A 19986-nucleotide genomic window follows, 5' to 3' on the forward strand; every position below is an offset into this window, starting at 1 on the left:
CACTTTGAGAGTACCTGGACTAAAGAGCTAACATCTAAATATACCCATATGTATCAGTTAATTCCATCTTCAAAATATCGGCTGTTATAGTTTACATATAACCTTAGAAAATATTTTAATAATTATCATTATATATGAGTTTAAATCCATAGAAAATACATAAAATTGGAATATCTCTGAAACACGTAGGGTTTTTGTTCTTCATATTTTAATGTTAAATTATTCTTTTTCTATTTATCTGATGTTACATTAATTCCTTTTTTCTTTTTGAGTAGGCCAACTAATTCTTATAACTCGTGTCTACTGTAATCTCCCCCCACTACCCTATTTAGTAGGCCATGGCCTTATCTTTTCTTCAGCATGCTTGCTTTACAAAGTTCGGCCACTAGATGGCGGCCGAAGAAAGTCAATCAGGATGAACAAGAAAGTTACAACCTAGCTGGCTGTCTCTCTTTCCACCCTTTTCCAAGACCCCTTTTTCCAAGGACTACAGTGTGAAATGTACAAGTGTGAGGGAGAATCTGTCTGTAATTGCGTTTTAATTCATTCAAAGAAGTTTTTTTCCCCCTTAAGGCAGATCTCAAGCATAAACAAAAAAGAATTATATACAGTGAGCCTCCATGTACCCATTACCAACTTCAGTAATTATCAATTTGTAATTTGTAATTGATAATTGATGGCCAATATTGTTTCATCTCTGTTCCTAGAAATTTGATGTTCTCTGTTCTTTTCCTCACCATAAATACTTTTGTAGAAGAATTCACTTCACAGTTGACATCAGAAAAAAGAGAGGGGAGTTTTACTTTTTGTCTTTTAAATACACTGTTTTTTTAATGAATTTTAATAGAACACTATCATTTCAAAGTAATATTACTGGTTACAAAACATGTGTAGAATTTAATTGGTAATTTTAGTACATCTAACTACATTTTAGTTACTTGGCTAGTAATATGCTAACTGATAATGTAAATTTATTAATGTAGAATGGAGACTAAAAATATTTTAGTCTGGTTGACCTTTAATGTATCCACAGCTAATAAACACTTTGAAAAACAACTTTGTTCTTTCAAGATCTACAGGATGAAATGTAAACATTAAAGTTCCCAGTTAGTAAGGTTTAGCATTTTATTTTAAAGGCCCTGGCTGACAGTTTTTAAAAAATGAAAACATCGAATATTTTATATTATTGCAAGTATATTAGCTTTCTGATCTTTTTTTTTTATGTATTTTATAATGTCACCATGATGCACATGTAAGAATTTGTATTTGGGAACTAATGCATTACACACATATGACCTTTTAATTAACAAATATTTTAGAAATTATAGACTCTGACACATGACTAGAATAAAGTAAACTCCTAAGGGATTCTTTAATTTATAAATCTAAGTTAAAATGAGCATTTTAAAATTATTTTGAAGGTTCCCAGAAGTTATGGTAATGATATCAATGCATCACAATGTTGAATCTTTAGCTTTTCTCTACCACTAATGTCAGTAGCAATAAGGTTATTTTTGTAGACGACACAGAACTGAAATAGCTATAGGAACTGAGTAAAACTGACAAAATTGACATGCAGAGACATCTGTTTTAATTTAGTAGTAGATTATTGATTAGAAGTTTTATACAAAATGTATAACACGAGAACATAAGCTCTACATGCAAAATATATCATATTTGCAATACTGACATGACAAATCACACTTACCATGCAGTAACAGGGCACAACACATGACAAACTACAGGACAGTACACTAGTTAGTGTGCCAAAGATTTTGTCACCTACTTGTCAATAGAGCCCACCATTGGAAACCATTGGAAACCAACAGATTGCATCCAGAAAATGCATATCTGGCCTAAGCAGCAGATGGGTTACAAAATGAAACACAATGTCACAGAGTGGCAGCACTTCTAGGGAAAGGAAGTAAGTTGACACAGTTTGCATTTCCAAAACGAAACACCGCTGACAAGATGAATTTTAAGTGGTATTTTTCTTAACGTTAATTAGAAAATATCACTTGCACTTGTTATGAATCATACAATACTTTCAGAATTATAAAAACAAGTTGTATTTTAGCTGTCTAAATCAGAAACATTATGGCATAATTCTACCAAAATACCAAATTGATATTCTTAATTATGAGTAAAGAACAATCTTATCAATGCATTTATTTTTTTTTAAATTTATTTATTTATTTATTTATTTATTAAATTTTATTTTGTCGATATACATTGTGGCTGATTATTGCTCCCCATCACCAAAACCTCCCTCCCTTCTCCCTCCCCCCCTCCCCCCCAACAATGTCCTTTCTGTTTGCTTGTCGTATCAACTTCAAATAATTGTGGTTGTTATATCTTCTTCCCCCCCCCCCCCGGTTTGTGTGTGTGTGTGTGTGTGTGTGTGTGTGTGTGTGAATTTATATATTAATTTTTAGCTCCCTCCAATAAGTGAGAACATGTGGTATTTCTCTTTCTGTGCCTGACTTGTTTCACTTAATATAATTCTCTCAAGGTCCATCCATGTTGTTGCAAATGGCAGTATTTCATTCGTTTTTATAGGTGAGTAGTATTCCATTGTGTAGATGTACCACATTTTCCGTATCCACTCATCTGATGATGGGCATTTGGGCTGGTTCCAACTCTTGGCTATTGTAAAGAGTGCTGCGATGAACATTGGGGAACAGGTATACCTTCGACTTGATGATTTCCATTCCTCTGGGTATATTCCCAACAGTGGGATGGCTGGGTCGTATGGTAGATCTATCTGCAATTGTTTAAGGAACCTCCATACCATTTTCCATAGAGGCTGCACCATTTTGCAGTCCCACCAACAATGTATGAGAGTTCCTTTTTCTCCGCAGCCTCGCCAGCATTTATCGTTCAGAGTCTTTTGGATTTTAGCCATCCTAACTGGGGTTAGATGGTATCTCAATGTGGTTTTGATTTGCATTTCCCGGATGCTGAGTGATGTTGAGCATTTTTTCATATGTCTGTTGGCCATTTGTATATCTTCCTTAGAGAAATGCCTACTTAGCTCTTTTGCCCATTTTTTAATTGGGTTGCTTGTTTTCTTTTTGTAAAGTTGTTTGAGTTCCTTATATATTCTGGATATTAATCCTTTGACAGATGTATATTTTGCAAATATTTTCTCCCACTCTGTTGGTTGTCTTTTAACTCTTTTAATTATTTCTTTTGCTGTGCAGAAGCTTTTTAGTTTGATATAATCCCATTTGTTTATTTTTCCTTTGGTTGCCCATGCTTTTGGGGTCGTATTCATGAAGTCTGTGCCCAGTCCTATTTCCTGAAGTGTTTCTCCTATGTTTTCTTTAAGAAGTTTTATTGTTTCAGGGTGTATATTTAAATCCTTAATCCATTTTGAGTTGATTTTAGTATACGGTGAGAGGTATGGATCTAGTTTCATTCTCCTGCATATTGATATCCAGTTATCCCAGCACCACTTGCAAAATGGTGCAGCCTCTATGGAAAATGGTATGGAGGTTCCTCAAACAATTGCAGATAGATCTACCATACGACCCAGCTATCCCACTGTTGGGAATATACCCAGAGGAATGGAAATCATCAAGTCGAAGGTATACTTGTTCCCCAATGTTCATCGCAGCACTCTTTACAATAGCCAAGAGTTGGAACCAGCCCAAATGTCCATCATCAGATGAGTGGATACGGAAAATGTGGTACATCTACACAATGGAATACTACTCACCTATAAAAACGAATGAAATACTGCCATTTGCAACAACATGGATGGATCTTGAGAGAATTATATTAAGTGAAACAAGTCAGGCACAGAAAGAGAAATACCACATGTTCTCACTTATTGGAGGGAGCTAAAAATTAATATATAAATTCACACACACACACACACACACACACACACACAAAGAAAACGGGGGGGGGAGAAGATATAACAACCACAATTACTTGAAGTTGATACGACAAGCAAACAGAAAGGACATTGTGGGGGGGAGGGGGGAGGGAGGAGGGAGGGAGGTTTTGGTGATGGGGAGCAATAATCAGCCACAATGTATATCGACAAAATAAAATTTAAAAAAAAAAAAAGTTATCCATGCTAAGGAGGCCTTAGAAAGTGAAGAACTAATGAATTTTTTCTTAGATAACCTAAAGCATAGGGTACTAATGCCTGTTAAGAGCAACTATTAAGCATATCTTTCAAGAGCAACATTTTCTAAGGTATATATATATATAAAATCAAAACATGCCTCATAATATATAAACACATCAAATAAATATATGTATTCCATAAAAAATACGTATTATTTAAATTTACAATGAAAGTAATTCACCTTTTAATTTATTGATTTACTATATATATATATATATAGCATTAGAAACTGAGTAAATATATATATTTATATATAAACATATTAAACATTTATGATGACCGAAATCTTTAATTATGTGCATATTTGAGGAAAGAAACATAAATTGGAAAGCTTTTGTAGAAATCACTTAATCTATTATATTCATTTTACAGTTATTAATCTTTCCGTGCATCTGTTTCTCAAAATATGTGTGTATCCGAAAAATATACTCATTCATATACAAAACAATAATATCATGTTCACTTGTAAGACATAGAGGTTTTTGAATTCATGTATAAAAACACACAATTACAATATCTGTTTTAATCTGAGAAAACAAACAATACGTTGCACTTAGGAAGCAGAAGTGGGGCCCATTTCACAGAGGGGGTATCTAGTTTGGGTGGTGAAGGATCAGGAGGATTTTGTCCAGTACAAGAGAAAGAGAAGGACATTCTAGGCCCAGGGGACTACAGCACCTGCGATGTCCCAGATGCTCATCCCCAACTAGGTCAACTCCTTCCCTTCATGACATCTTGTTGATTATTCGCCTATCTCCTCACGCTCTGAGGAAAAAGAATGCCCAAAACATCACAGCATGAAAAAGAAGCCTTCTAAGAATCCCACTGTTAAATTTTGATTAAATTCTTCTTATCATTAAATTTCTTTGTAGTCATTTAAATGGCACAATATTATTACATCTTATAAATGTGCTACACAGTTCACTTAAAAAAATCCTCAACTATTTAGTTGATAGGTTACTTTCACTTTTTTACTATTAATTATTGAAGTTCCCAGTTGTTTCCAATACCGTGTTATTATACAGAACACTACTACGACTAGCGTTATACTCTGGGTGACTTTCAGTTTTAAATTTTTTTTAGCACTGGTTTTCATCATTACCCCCAAAACATTCACAGAAGCAATATTAGTAGATCACAGTCTATAAACATTCTTAAAGCTCCTGACGTATGTTGTTTTCAGCAAATATTATAACAATAGGCGAGGACACTCGCAGTAGCAGTTTCTGACAGTGTCTTGTTGTAAAGATTTCTAGTTCTTTTTCTGGGCACTCTCTTACTTCTCAAAAATCGGAGGGCCATTCTGATCACTAATTCAAGATGCTCTATGTCGCTCTGACCTTGTCTTGTGATTATAGAAGCATGGGTGAGAATGAAAGTACCACAAAAATGGGGTGACACTGACATTTTATGCGAGTTTGAAAAATCCTTTTGCTTGTGTCTTTTTTGGGGGGGGCTATTATTTTTATTTTCTTTGCTCTTAACTTTTCATATAGTTCCTGTTAGATAAAGTATTTCAAGTAACTATAATTTATGTGGCAGAGCTCGGTCTATAATTCTTCATTATTACAGATATACTCAGAGTGAAATAGTCTCCTTTTTAATCTGACCCCTTCTTTTATCATTTCAATTTCTTCATACTGTCTTTTCTGATCATTTGTCCACTTGTTAAATAGACATTGTCTGGCCACAATGTTAAATAGATGAACCTGGAGAAATTTATGTTGAGTGAAGTAAGCAAAGCACAGAGGGATCAATACCACATGTGCTCACTCGTATGTGGGAGCTAAGAGACAAAGGAAGCCAGGAAAGACAGACCACGGTGGGGTGCTGGACTTACAGACCGAGGGAACATTCCTAGGGCTACAAGTGGGAAGGGGGCAGGGAGGGAGGTTGGGGAATAATTGGGTGGGGACATGGGGTACAAAAGTAATTTCTGGTAATGGGTGTACAGCCAGTATGAATCTGGCCCTCACATCACGGGCACGAGGGGTGACAATTAGCTTTGTATCTCATGAATATTCACAATAAAAAAATAGTATTGAGTCACTCAGTTCAATAAAGATATTGAAAATCTTCTGTGTCATCACAAGTACTAAGGTACATGGGAATAAAGTAAATCTTTCTGTTATGCGAACCCTTCTGTGAGAGTTAAAACTGAAGATAAGCCCTTTGTTTGTGTTGCTTTGTCTAACTGGCCATCAAAATTATTGCTTTACTTTAGGAAAATTATACATTGTGGTCACATACAGTTCTGCCACAAATATGCATTTAATGGACAAGTAATCTTCAAAATCCTTAGACATTGCTTTAACATATGTACTGTGGTAGAATGGGTCATCCTTACGTGAATTCGGCTATGTTGAAGGTAAATGAAGTCCCCCGAACCCTGATAAATATATAATCCTAATGAAACATATCTGTTGTGAAAGGTCTATTGTGCCATACTCTTTGCAAAATTTAATTTTGTATAAAAAACAGATACATTTACTACTACCTTTTTTTTTTTTTTTTTGGCAGCTGGCAGGTACAAGAATACAAACCCTTGACCTTGTTATTATCAACACTAAGCTCTAACCAACTGAGCTAACCAGCCAGCCCTATTCTGGCTGTTGAAAAAGATGGTTTAAAAATAAACCTGAAACGTAAAGAACAAATCAATTGTGCACTTACATGTACTGTGCCAGCTCATTTAAATAAATTGGCAACGGTATTTACAGCACCAACCTGCTTAGGAATTGATTAACATAAATGACACCACAGGCTCTTAATAGACTAATCTGTTTAGTCACAGAGAGACAGTTCACTGGCAAGTATAACCCTCGCATTATTATTGATAAACATAAGCAAAAACATAAAGCATTCGTGAAAATTGATGTTCCCTTCTTAAATTACACCCCGAAAGTACAGATGAAGAGTTGAAAGTGGAAATATAAAACCATTAACACAATAGAATAAGACGTATGGAAATTTTTTATCTGGCTACTAAATATAGAAGGCCTAAGTTAGAAATTATGTTAAGGAAACTGCTAAAAATGATTGACAGATTTAACTATATAGCTCATCACGAACATTTTAACATATAAAAAACAAATGTCAAAAAATTTATAGATCAAATTTGCTTAATACAAAAAGAAATAATTTAAATCAATGAGAATGATAAACATGATAGGATAACAGATCTAGGGCAGAATAAATATGCATAGACCAAAGGCAAAACAAAACAAAACAGGCTGAAACTAACCTGTAATAAATGAAATTAAAATTCAACAAACACAAAAGGTAACTGATGTTAGTAAACAGAAAAAAATGAGCACAATTGTAGAGTCCTAGCTGTAATTCCATTAAGAAAGATAACTACTAATTAGCCTAAAGCCTCATATCCTTATAAAAACTCTCACAGTAAAAATTGCCATTACAGGCAAATAATGAATAACTATTGATTGCTAGGAAGTGAAAAAGTTTGAGAATTTGCATAATACAAGACCATTACTTCTTTTCTATTTAACTAATAACCATAATAAATTTCTATATTTCCAGTTCAAGAAATGAGTGCAGTTTGTTTTTATGAGCACAGTTTATTTTGTTAATATTTCATAATTCCACTTCTAAGTAGCTTATTTCTTCCTAAAAAACATAAAAGTAGTTCAATTTAAACTACTTAAAATACATATTTTTTTATTAATGAGGTTTACACACCAATCCACACATCAGTTCAAATAGTGACAGTTCTACTTTCTTGATTGGCAGAAGAAAATTTGACCTTTCCTGACTGCCTTTTATGAGTCAGATATTGCTATAGTGCTTCATATACATTATGTTGTATGATCTTATGATAACTTGTTGAGATAAATGTTCTAACCACTTTACAAACCAGAAAAATGAGGCTTAGAGATATTCAATAACAGGTAACAGGACTATCCAGAGGGTAAGCTTAAATCTTATCTCAGATCTGTATGAGTCCAAAGTTTGAATTTCATTGATAAGGACACTCATATATCAGATGTTTTATCGTTACTTTTAAAATAAGTTGGACTGAAGTTAACTTCGCACTATACGTGAAAAGATTCACTTAATAAATGGGTAGTGTAAACAAGACTTTGGTAAAAATGAAGAACAGAAGCTTGGACCTTGCACTTCATCTTTGTGTAACTTTGGGTAACATATTCCAGCTTTTGACTCACTTTTCTATCTTTCATATAAAATGGTGCTGCCAGATAACTAGATGACATTTAAGTTTGGGTGGTAATGAAAATATTTAAAATCAATATTGCACAACAGACCAAACAGAACAGATGGCCAACCAATCAGAACAGACACCTGGTCTAATGAACCATTACTAAGTGAAAGATGCTTTTTAGTACGACTAAGTTTTATTTAATTACCATATGAGATCTAGAAGGCTTTCTGTTTGGAAACATTGTGAACACTTATTTCAGCATATTATCTATATGTATATTATAAATTTAATTTACATTTTAAAGTTTCATACTTGTGACATCTGTTATTATTTATTTCTGTTATATTGAATCAATTGGTTTTTCAGCTAAATTTCCTAAATAGCTGTGTACCAAATATTATTTTCAGCAATGCTCATGTTAATTTAAAATAAAGTCAAACCCCTAAAACTAATTAACAATTACCGAAGTGCATTATACAAGTTCTTATAACATGTATATATTTTAAAGAAGAAAGCATCATATTTCTTTGTAATATTGTAGGATAGATTGCAAAAAATACTAGTCGTTTCAGAGCAATAGACATCTCATTGTTTAAAAAGAAAAAAATGCATAAAACTTCCTGGAACATCATTTGTACGTGTTTAGTTTTTGTTTCCTCATTCTTGACTAAAGGAACAGAGGACAAGAGGACAACAAATAAAAATGTTTGACACCACTTTCGGGAAGTACACAGAAAGCTAATAGATTTTACAGCATACACCTTCAGCCTAACCTTTTGAAATAAAGTCAAACCCTACAAGAATTTTCTATCAACATCATGTGAATAGTTGTATTCCAAAATGTAAGCCATTAGGAAGCCAAAGGGAAATTTTAGTAAAAAAAATCTCAAGTTAAATATATTCTTGTTTCCAAAAAGAACTGACAAAATTTTCTTTTCATATACCAAAAACCTGTAAATTAAATAAGATTGCATATTCAAAACAAACAAACAAACAAAAAGAAAACCCCCAGTATTCTACGCATTGCATAGAAGGTTCTAATCCTAGAATTGACCTTGGAATAGATCATTTAACTATTTTGGGTCTGTTTTATATGGTCTGTAACATACGAGACAATAGTGTATCTGAGTCACACAGTCTTCAGATTATTTAAATGTTTACATTGTAATTTGTAAGCTTTGAGATTTTAAACAGCTTGGTACATCTGTCTGAGGCTAAATCATCACTACGTAATGTGACCAAATTTCTTACAGGAATAACATAAAAAAAAAGGTAAAGTGTCTAGTCTGACATTCGGTAAATGCTCAGTAGTTACCACTATTATGAACAGAGGGGGAGGTAAAGAATATTAACATCATTAAATGATCTTTATGTTCTCAGTAAGATAAAATATTCCCTGATAAAAGCCACGTCTATATTTGTACAGAAATACAGATCACTTTGTCAGTACTTAAGAGGAGAGCCTTCAGATTTTTCTGTGATTCATCAAATCCGGGAATTAAGACTGTACAAACAACATCTTGATGTTATAATCCTAATATACTAATCAATCAATCATTCAGTAATAAGACATTTTTGTACCCTGCTTATTCAGAACCAAACAGAAAGGGACTAATCTGGTTACACCTACTCTAAAATCTACGTAAGGGACACATATGATAGAATCCCTAGCTGTTGTCACTTGCTTGATGGGAAAAATGAGGTGGAAAAGGGGAAATAAGTGATTCTGAAATGGGATTACTTAGCAAGACTAGAGATTGAAAAGGAGGAGTCCTTCTCTGTCCATAGAGTGAACTTCACTTCCAGATATGAAGAGACTGATTTTGGGAAGAGCTTTACACATCAGGACAAGAAATTTTATCTTGAAATAATATAAGGAATAGGAAAGGACAGTTTTGCCCTTATCCTCACCAGAGGAATGCCATGAGCACAGATGCACCTCTTCATTTCCAAGGCTCTTCCTGCCTTCCTCTCTGCATCCTGAGGCCTGAGGTAATCCAGGGTGATGCAAGCAATACAAGTGGGGGTTGCCCCAAAGCAATCAGTTTGTAAATGCCCCTGTCTTAAATTCTACCTTTAGGTGAGTGGACACATTATAAGCACAAGAGACAAGTTCTGACACATTTGAACCTGCATAACTGATTGAGCATCTCTGATGTCCCAGCTCAGCCAGTCTCTCAGAGCTTCCAGCAGGGAAACTTCAGAACTAAGGCTATTTTCAATAGACCCGAGGGATGCTTTGCAACACTGTTTCCGTAGCCATCCCAATACCCAGCTGTTAGTCTCCTAAAATTTATTTCAATAAGCTTTTATTTTGTCTGACATTGAGTCTGACTTTCTGTTCCACCACACTTACCCTAAATATGCCTCACCATTCTTTGGACACCAAAGAAGTATTTACAAAGTCATTCACTCATCGTACTTGGAAATCCTTCAACTGAAAATTCTACAAGTGCGCTCAATTTTTAGGGTTGATTATCATGGTGATGATGATGCTAAGAACGATGCACCAATGAGTAGTTTGATACTGGTATATCCAGAATGAACAATATAACATGAAGTTATAGCATATTGGGGAGATGCATTTGCTTTTGATAATTTTGAAAGAGAGAGACAAGGCAATAAATTTGGATTCATTTAGTTTATACTGAAATTTGCATCATTTTCGAATGGATGATTAGAGTGGAAGAATTCTAAAATATGGCATTTCTCAAAGGACCACTTGCTACTAATTTTCAGTTTCAGAGAAGAATAATGTCATTTTAGAATAAAATGCCTTTGACCATTGTATTCAGTGGTCTATATTTATATTTGCATAAGAATTTTGACATGCTTAAGAAGTATTATTTAACAAAAGTAAACTAATCAAATATTTTCAAGATAAATTCACACGGTAGAGCATTATTCATGTTATGTTATATTATAGAATATAAATTTTAACAGTGATACAACAATAATAACTTATGATGATGCTTCATGGTATAACATATAAAACTAGATCAGTAAATGCTTCTCTGATAATTAATGGTTATTTAGTATGCCAACAAAATTTTCCAGTTTTGACAAGATTTTTCTGGCTAGTTGATTAGTTTAAGGAAAATTGCAGTAGCTATTTCAGTAGCCTGTTTTCCATCGCATTGTGAATAGATTATCACTTGCAAAATAGTTTTAAATAAAAATCTCAGAGTATTCCAGTGATGTTTTAAGTAGCATTTGTGAAACATAACCATATTCAATGACTTTTTTGTATCATAGCACAGAATATATCTCCCAATGAATCATGTACCATAATATATCTGATTTAAAATACCATCAGCAACTTCCAGTCAAGATGGTAGAATAGACGATCCCCAGTGTCACTCTCTCCCACAAATCAACCAGTTTATAACTATAAAAATATAACATCAAGTGCATATGGAGCAGTGAGACGTCCAGCAGGGGAGGAGGAAGCTCTGCAGAGACCACATGCCCTGCGGGTCCACCGCCACACGATCCAGCAGGTAAGCTTCACCACTGCCACCTAGCTCCATCCCCAGCCGAGCCCAGTGTGCACAGAGCACGGAGACATCCAGCAGGGGAGGCGGAAGCTCTGCAGAGACCACACGCTCTGCGGTGCCTCCGCTCATCCCAGCAGCCCAGCCCAGTGCACACAGAACAGGGAGACATCCAGCAGGGTATTTGGAAACTTGGCAGAGTTTCCCACACACCCTGCACACCCTGCAATAACAGTCCCGTGACCCAGCAGCCTGGCTGAGTGCATGCTGACCAGAGAGGTGGCTCCCTGGAGAGACCCAAGACCTGAGGCAACCACACACACAAGGCCCTAGTAGCCAACTGAGCAGGGATTGAGGTAGCCATACCAAATTGGCAACCCCAGCAAGATCCTAGCCAGACAATAGTGTCAAAACTGTGGACTGTGAAACCCCATGCCACAATGACTAAACATCAAAGAAAAGATACCAGAAATATGAAAAATCAAGAAAGTACACCACCAAAGGGTAATAACTCCCAAGCTCTAGATCCTACAGAACAAGAAGCCCTTGAAATGTCTGACAAAGAATTTCGAGTGATAATTCTAAGGAAAGTGAATGAGATACAAGAAAACTCAGCTAGGCAACATGATGAAATGAAGAAAAGTATACAGGACCTGAAAGAAGAAATGTACAAGGAAATCAATGCCCTGAAAAAGAATGTAGCAGATCTTGCCAAACTGAAGAATTCATTCAGCAAAATAAAAAAACACAACAGAGGGTTTAACCAGCAGGCTTGCAGAAGTAGAAGAGAGAACTTCTGACCTTGAAGATGGGCTGTTTGAAATAACACAGGCAGACAAAAAAAAAAAAAAAAGAATCAAAAGCATTGAAGAAAATCTGAGGGAGATATCAAACAACCTTAAGCGCTCAAATATCCAAGTCATGGATATTCCAGAAGGGGAGGAAAAAGGAGATTGCATTGAAAACATATTCAACAAAATAGTGGCAGAAAACTTCCCAAGTACAGGAAAAGTTACAGATCTTCAGGTTCAGGAAGCTCAAAGATCCCCAAACGTACTCAACCCAAAAAGGTCTACTCCAAGACATGTTATAGTCAAATTGGCAAAACTTAAAGACAAAGAGAGAATCTTAAAAGCTGCAAGAGAGAAGCATCAAATCACCTACATGGGAGCCCCAATCAGACTAACATCAGACTTTTCATCACAAACCCTAAAAGCCAGAAAGGAATGGGATGAAATATTCAAAATACTAAAAGACAGAGATTACCAGCCAAGAATACTCTACCCTGCAAGGCTATCCTTCTGAAATGAAGGGCAAGTAGTATATTTCTCAGACAAACAAAAACTGGGAGTTCACTACCACATGACCACCCTTACAAGAAATTCTCAAGGGAGTACTGGGTTTGGTACCTGAAAAATAACTGCCACTGCCATAAAAACCCAAGAAAAATCAAAACCCACTAGCATAATAAGAATGACATTCATGAAGAGAAAACAAACAAAAGGCTATCTACAACCCAAGGAATCAACAAATACAGAAAACAAACAGTACATCAGAAAGAAAGGAACAAAAGACACCTAAGACATCCAAACAATAATCAATAAAATGCTAGGAATAAATCAACACTTTTCAATAACAATTCTTAATGTAAAAGGCTTAAATTCCCCAATCAAAAGACACAGACTGGCTGACTGGATTAAAAAGGAGGACGCAACTATATGCTGCCTTCGAGAGACCCACCTCACCCATAAAGACTTACATAGACTAAGAGTGAAAGGATGGAAAAAGATTTGCCATGAAAACAGAAAAGAAAAACGAGCTGGAGTAGCTATTCTTATATCTGATAAAATAGACTTTAAACTAAAAACCATAAGAAGAGGTATGAGGGACACTACATAATGATAAAAGGATTGATCCATCAAGAAGACATAACAATCATAAATATATACACACCCAATGTCGGAGCAGCCAGATTTATAAAGCAAACTCTATTAGACCTAAAAAAGGAAACGGACACTAATCCCATAATAGCAGGGGACCTGAACACCCTACTGTCAATATTGGACAGATCATCTAGGCAAGGAATCAGTAGAGAAACACAAGATCTAAACAATACTCTAGACCAATTGGACTTGGCAGATATCTACAAAACATTCCATCCCACAACCTCAGAATATTCATTCTTCTCATCAGCACATGGATCATTCTCCAGTATAGATCGCATATTAGGTCACAAATCAAGTCTCAATAAATTCAAAAAAATTGGAATTATCCCAGGTATTTTCTCAGACCACAATGGATTAAAATTAGAAATCAGTAACAAATGAAATTCTGGAAACTATACAAACACATGGAAATTAAACAGTATTCTACTTAATGACATATGGGTCCAAGAAGAAATCAAGAAGGAAATCAAAAAATTTATTGAAACTAATGAAAATAATGATACATCATACCAAAACTTGTGGGTAATGGCAAAAGCAGTACTAAGGGGGAAATTTATCACATTAAATGCTTACTTCAGAAGAATGGAAAGATGGCAAGTGAACAACCTAACACTTCACCTTAAGAACTAGAAAAACAAGAACAATCCAAAACCAAAGTTAGCAGATGGAAAGAAATCATTAAGATCAAAGCAGAACTCAATGAAATTGAAACCCCCCCAAAAATGCAAAAGATCAATGAATCAAAAAGTTAGTTTTTTGAGAAGATAAGTAAAATTGACAAACGATTAGCATGGCTAACTAAAAAAAGAAGAGAGAAGATCCAAATAACACAAATTAGAAATGAAAAAGGTGATATTACAACTGATACATCTGAAATACAAGGAATCATTCAAGACTACTATAAACAACTATATGCCAACAAATTTGAAAATCTGGAGGAAATGGATAAATTTTTGGACACACACAAGCTGCCAAAACTGAGCCAGAAAGACATAGAAAATCTGAACAGACCAATAACAATAAAGGAAATTGAAGCTGTTATCAGAAAGCTCCCAACAATGAAAAGCCCAGAACCAGATGGATTCACAGCAGAATTTTACCAAACCTTCAAAGAAGAATTGACACCAATTCTTTACAAACTATTCCAAAAGATTGAAACAGATGCAAATCTCCCAAACTCATTCTATGAAGCAAACATCATCCTGATACCAAAACGAGGTAAAGATACAACCAAAAAAGAAAACTACAGGCCGATATCCTTGATGAATATAGATGCAAAAATCCTCACTAAAATACTAGCAAACAGAATATAGCAAAACATATGTAAAGTTATTCACCACGATCAAGTGGGATTCACCCCAGGGATGCAAGGTTGGTTCAACATACACAAATCAATCAATGTGATACGCTATATTAATAAAATCAAACACAAGGACCATATGGTCATCTCTACAGATGCTGAAAAAGCATTTGATAAAATTCAACATTCATTCATGACAAAGACCCTCTATAAGTTAGGTATAAATGGAAATGATCTCAACATAATTAAAGCTATATATGATAAAGCCACTGCCAATATCATCCTGAATGGGGAAAAGCTAGAAGCTTTTCCCTTAAGAACAGGAACTAGACAAGGATGCCCACTCTTAGCACTCCTATTCAAAATAGTGTTGGAAGTACTAGACAGAGCAAAAGCATTAGCACCTACTTAGGTGCTAATAGAAAAATTTATTAAGCACCTACTCAGTTATTAAGTTCCTGGTACTATGTTAAACATGTACTAATTTATATAAACCTTACAAGAGACCTATGAGGTTCATATTAAATTATACCCATTTTAAAGATGAGGAAACTAAGATTTATTGGTGAAGTTAGTTGTCCAAGTTGTATAACTTATAAGTGGAGAGCTGGGATTTTAATTCTACTCCAAAATTTAGAGTAAAATGAGAAATCCCTGGCTAGAATTAATGGGACATTTGAATCTCTAGGGAAAGTGCAAAGCGCTACTTTTTATGTGTTTTCTAAACTAATACAGGTCAAGCCCATGCCTATATGGTAAAAAAGATAAAAATTTTAACATTAATGAAATTTTTTCGTTTTGGATGGCTGCTCTAGAACATCCAGGCAGGAGTCAAGAACCACAGTAGAAACATTGAAAGAAGACGTATTAGGCAAGACACTGATATTAGCTTCCAGTCTAGTCATAAATGAGTCTTTGTGTCTAACATATGTCAAGAGATTCCATATTGAGATTTGAAGCATAAATAGTAAAAGAAATAATGCATATTTGGCCAAAATAAAGTGACTTGGAAAGACTTTGGATGTTAGGGTTCATAGGGCTGAGATTCTGGTACCTCTGTTTTCCTCTTTAAAAACTTGACTGGCTTATCCATTTGGTTAATTTAGTAGAAGAGTAGAGCATTTGGATAATCTTTAGTGCGGTTATAAAAAGTAAAACTTACTACTTTATTTAATTAAATTTATATTGGAAGAGATAATACCCTTTAAACATACTTTAGTCAAAATGCTGTACAAATTATTTAAATATATGTAATTGTCAAATGCTATGCTTTTATTTTTGGAGGGAACAACGGTAACAACAAGCGCTTACCTAGTCTAGTCTTAAGCAGCAAAATGGCACTTTTCATGAAGGAGATGACAAAAAGTGGGTGAACTTCCTATATATGGAGAATAAGGTGGGTAGCGTTTAGCATATCTGCAAAATAAGATGAAATATTACCCTTGAATAAGGCTTGCAACATTTGAAAATTAAGTTACGGCCATGTTCCTCTGTTTTCATAAAGTTAGAATCAGTAACTCACTATGTTGTAATCATATTTCGATTAATGACGTAGTTTAGAACAGGGGTAGGAAAACTACAGCTCAGAGATCAAATCTGGCCCACCACATGATTTTGTGACCTAAAGGTGGTTTTTATACTTATAAATGGCTAAAAAAAAAAAATGAATATTTTATGTCATGTAAAAATCACATAAAGTTGAAATTTTAGTATCCATAAATAAAGGTTTATTGAAATACAGCCATACGCATTCATTTATGTGTTGTGCATGGGTGCTTTTGTGCTTCAACAAGAGAGTTGAATCATTGCAATTAGGATCATAAAGCCTAAAATATTTACTAGTTGTTCCTTTCTAGACAAAGTTTGCCAACCCTTAGTGTGGAGAATTTAGATATATTTTTAACAAACAGCAATGTCAATTTTTACAAAATACACTTAAAGAAAAATGCATTATTATGATCACTCTCTCAGTATTCACTAGCTATGAATGCATAATCAAAAGGGGGCAAATGATTGACTTAATTTGTTAGAGTTTTTTCTGGAATCATTTATCAAGGACATTCAGTTTGTTTGCTGACTTCTGAAAAATAGCCACATGCACATTTTGGCTATGCTGACTTTCAAAAGGAAACTTCTAAAAAGTAGTAGCATAAATGAAAATTAGGAAATAAAAGAAAATTTAGTGAAAGCAATAGGGAAGCTCTTGATTTAAATAAATTTACCAGATAAAACATGAAATTTCAGACCTCATTGAAACTGTTTTCCAGACATCATTTGCTGAGAAGTAAAAATAGAGCACATTTTGCAAATTTTGAAGTTGGTAATCTTTAGTACTACTTCAACATCTCTTTCATTTTTCTACAAATAAAAAAACATCTACCTCATTTTTTTCAGAAATAAGTATGAAAAAAGAATTTCAACCACACCCCAAAACACCATTTCCTGGAACGATACTGGTTGCCAAACCTCTCCGTGTTCCCATCCTGGATTCCACAAATATATTTGAGCACTCAGGCCATTAATTTCCTGGAGAGTGGATTTTGTTCTCTGGGTACATCAAAGTTTATTATAATAAATGAAAAAAGAAAAGGGCGGGGCAAGGGATTTTAAAAGAAGAGATCTTTCCAAGTTTTAGTGGTATTTCAGTTTGTTTTAGTTTAATTAAACATTAATCAAGCTTATATTATATGAAAGGTATTGGGAGAAATGTTAGGAGATGATGTTACTGATGCCACTAATACCGGTATTACTTCTAACGGTAATTAATACTTACTGATTGCTCACTCTGCCAAAACATAATCATAACCACTTTTTCTCCATTATCTCATATAATCTTCAGATAACATTATGGAGGTAGTAATTCACTCAGTTTACAGGTAAAGAAATTGTAGGTAAGATTGTTCAATCAAAGTCATTCATACACAATAATATAAGGTGGGTCTGGTACAGCAGAGTCTTTCAGACTCCAAAGTCAAGGCTGTGGACCACTACGCAAGCACTGGCAATATATATATGTGGAATAAAACATGTAAACAAACTCTACTGCAGGCTAAAATGTGATTAATGTTATATAGGTTGGTACTGCATTATTATGGAAGCTTACAAAAGGGACACAGCACTTCTTTTATTCAAACATTTAAAATATTATTGATGCATCCTGTGTGAAAAAGACTGCGAAAAGCTGAGATGAGCAAGGAAAGCTTAATGGAAGAGGCTGTATTCACATACCACTGAATAATTGATTGAGCTTTAATAAGGACATGAAATAAGAAAAACAAAAGGTAGGATGTACAATATAATAAAAAAGCTCACAGTTACGTAAATGCAGTTTATATCCTGGAATACTGATTTATATCTCTTTTTTTTTTTTCTTTAAAGATAAAGAATAACTTAGAAGAATGAGGCTGGAAATACATGTTGAAGCCAGAAACTTGAGGGCTTAGAATGTTCTGTAGTCAAGAGATACTGAGTAATAGAAGGGTGTTTTGGTAGAAGCACGTAGAAATGATTCTACAATGTCCACAAGGTAAGAACATTAGTTCCTTATCTATTGGTAAAGTACCTGAAAACATTACCTAAGGACACAAACCCAGTAATCTTACATCTTCAAGCATCTAAACATACTCTGAGTTTGAAGAAATTTCTCCATCTGGTGCAGTTTCATCTTCTGATTGGTCACTTAGAAGATCACATGTTTGAATTGATGCTGTATCTGCAACCTCTAAAACAGGAGCAATACTAGGTCTTCTCACTTCTTTGCTTCCGTCTGCAGGAAGAGACAGGGTAGGGCCACTTGCTGATCTATAGCTTGTGTCTTGCAAGTCTATAGCCATGGTACCTAAAACAATCAAACATGAAAATTCATCAAGACATTTGCTATTATATGTCAATATTGATCACTGGATGATGGAAGTGAAATGAAATACAATCAGCGTAATCAAGAAATATGTATATATTTTTTAGCCTTGAGTTCTAAAAGCTAATTATTTCTTTCTCATGTGGCCATTTCCCTGGATAAGAAATTCTGCATTTGTGTAGAAAAGTGTATTTGCTGACTGTCTCCCTATAGCACAAAACATAAAGTCTGTCAAGTCCTAAGTATGTAGAAACTAAAAGTGAAAAGTTTGTTTCAATTTATATTTCTTTAAAATTTAAATTGTTTTCATTGGCCAATTTTTTTAAAATTTGCATCTCATCTTTCTCCCCCTTTTCTATTGTTTTCTTTTTTTTTTTTACTGATTTGTAACCACCTTTTCATATCAGAACACTGACATTTTACATATTTTTTTTAAAAAGCAATATTTATTATGTACTGTATCCATGCATGCCATATATGGGGAGCAATATTCTAGGCACTCGAGATATGTAGAAAAGAAGACAGACAAGGTTTCTACACACATGGGTTTTATCTTTAAAATAACCAAGTAGATAAATAAATGAGTAAAGTAATTTTAGACAATGATAAATAGCACACAGGAAAAACAAAAGCAAAAACAGCATGACATGATAAAAAATGGTGGGGCTAGGGACATTTGATTTTTGACATGAAAGAGAGTAAGAAACATGCAAGTCAATAGCTTACGGCTATTGAATACTTGAGGTATTCAAGGAATAGGAAGTAGAAGAAACAATTCCCTTTGTGATTTTTAATTGGAATTTAAAAATTAATTTAAACATCAACTTATGGAAAATTGATGTCTCTCCCTCTTGGAGAAAATAAGGCAACCTAAGCGATGAATGCCACCATATTTCATGATCACTCCTTCCTGTGTACACTCGGTCACACCTGGTCGTCCTTCTAGAAGTCCTCAGTCTTCACTTCATCCCGTTCTTTAAAGCAATTGTTTAAATTTCTACTTCCCTCAAACTTTCTCCCTCATTATAACAGCATGAGTTTGCAAGGGGAGGGGAGAGAGCTAATGGAT

At 34.5% G+C, this 19986-nt stretch overlaps 1 pseudogene; it reads right to left on the reverse strand.

The window, feature by feature from the left end:
* Positions 1 to 18894, reverse strand: part of LOC134384434 (potassium channel subfamily T member 2-like) — a 110361-nt pseudogene extending 91467 nt beyond the window's left edge.
* Positions 18895 to 19986: the final 1092 nt, after the last annotated feature.

Source organism: Cynocephalus volans, chromosome 8, assembly GCF_027409185.1.
Source record: "Cynocephalus volans isolate mCynVol1 chromosome 8, mCynVol1.pri, whole genome shotgun sequence".
Lineage (NCBI taxonomy): Eukaryota > Metazoa > Chordata > Mammalia > Dermoptera > Cynocephalidae > Cynocephalus > Cynocephalus volans.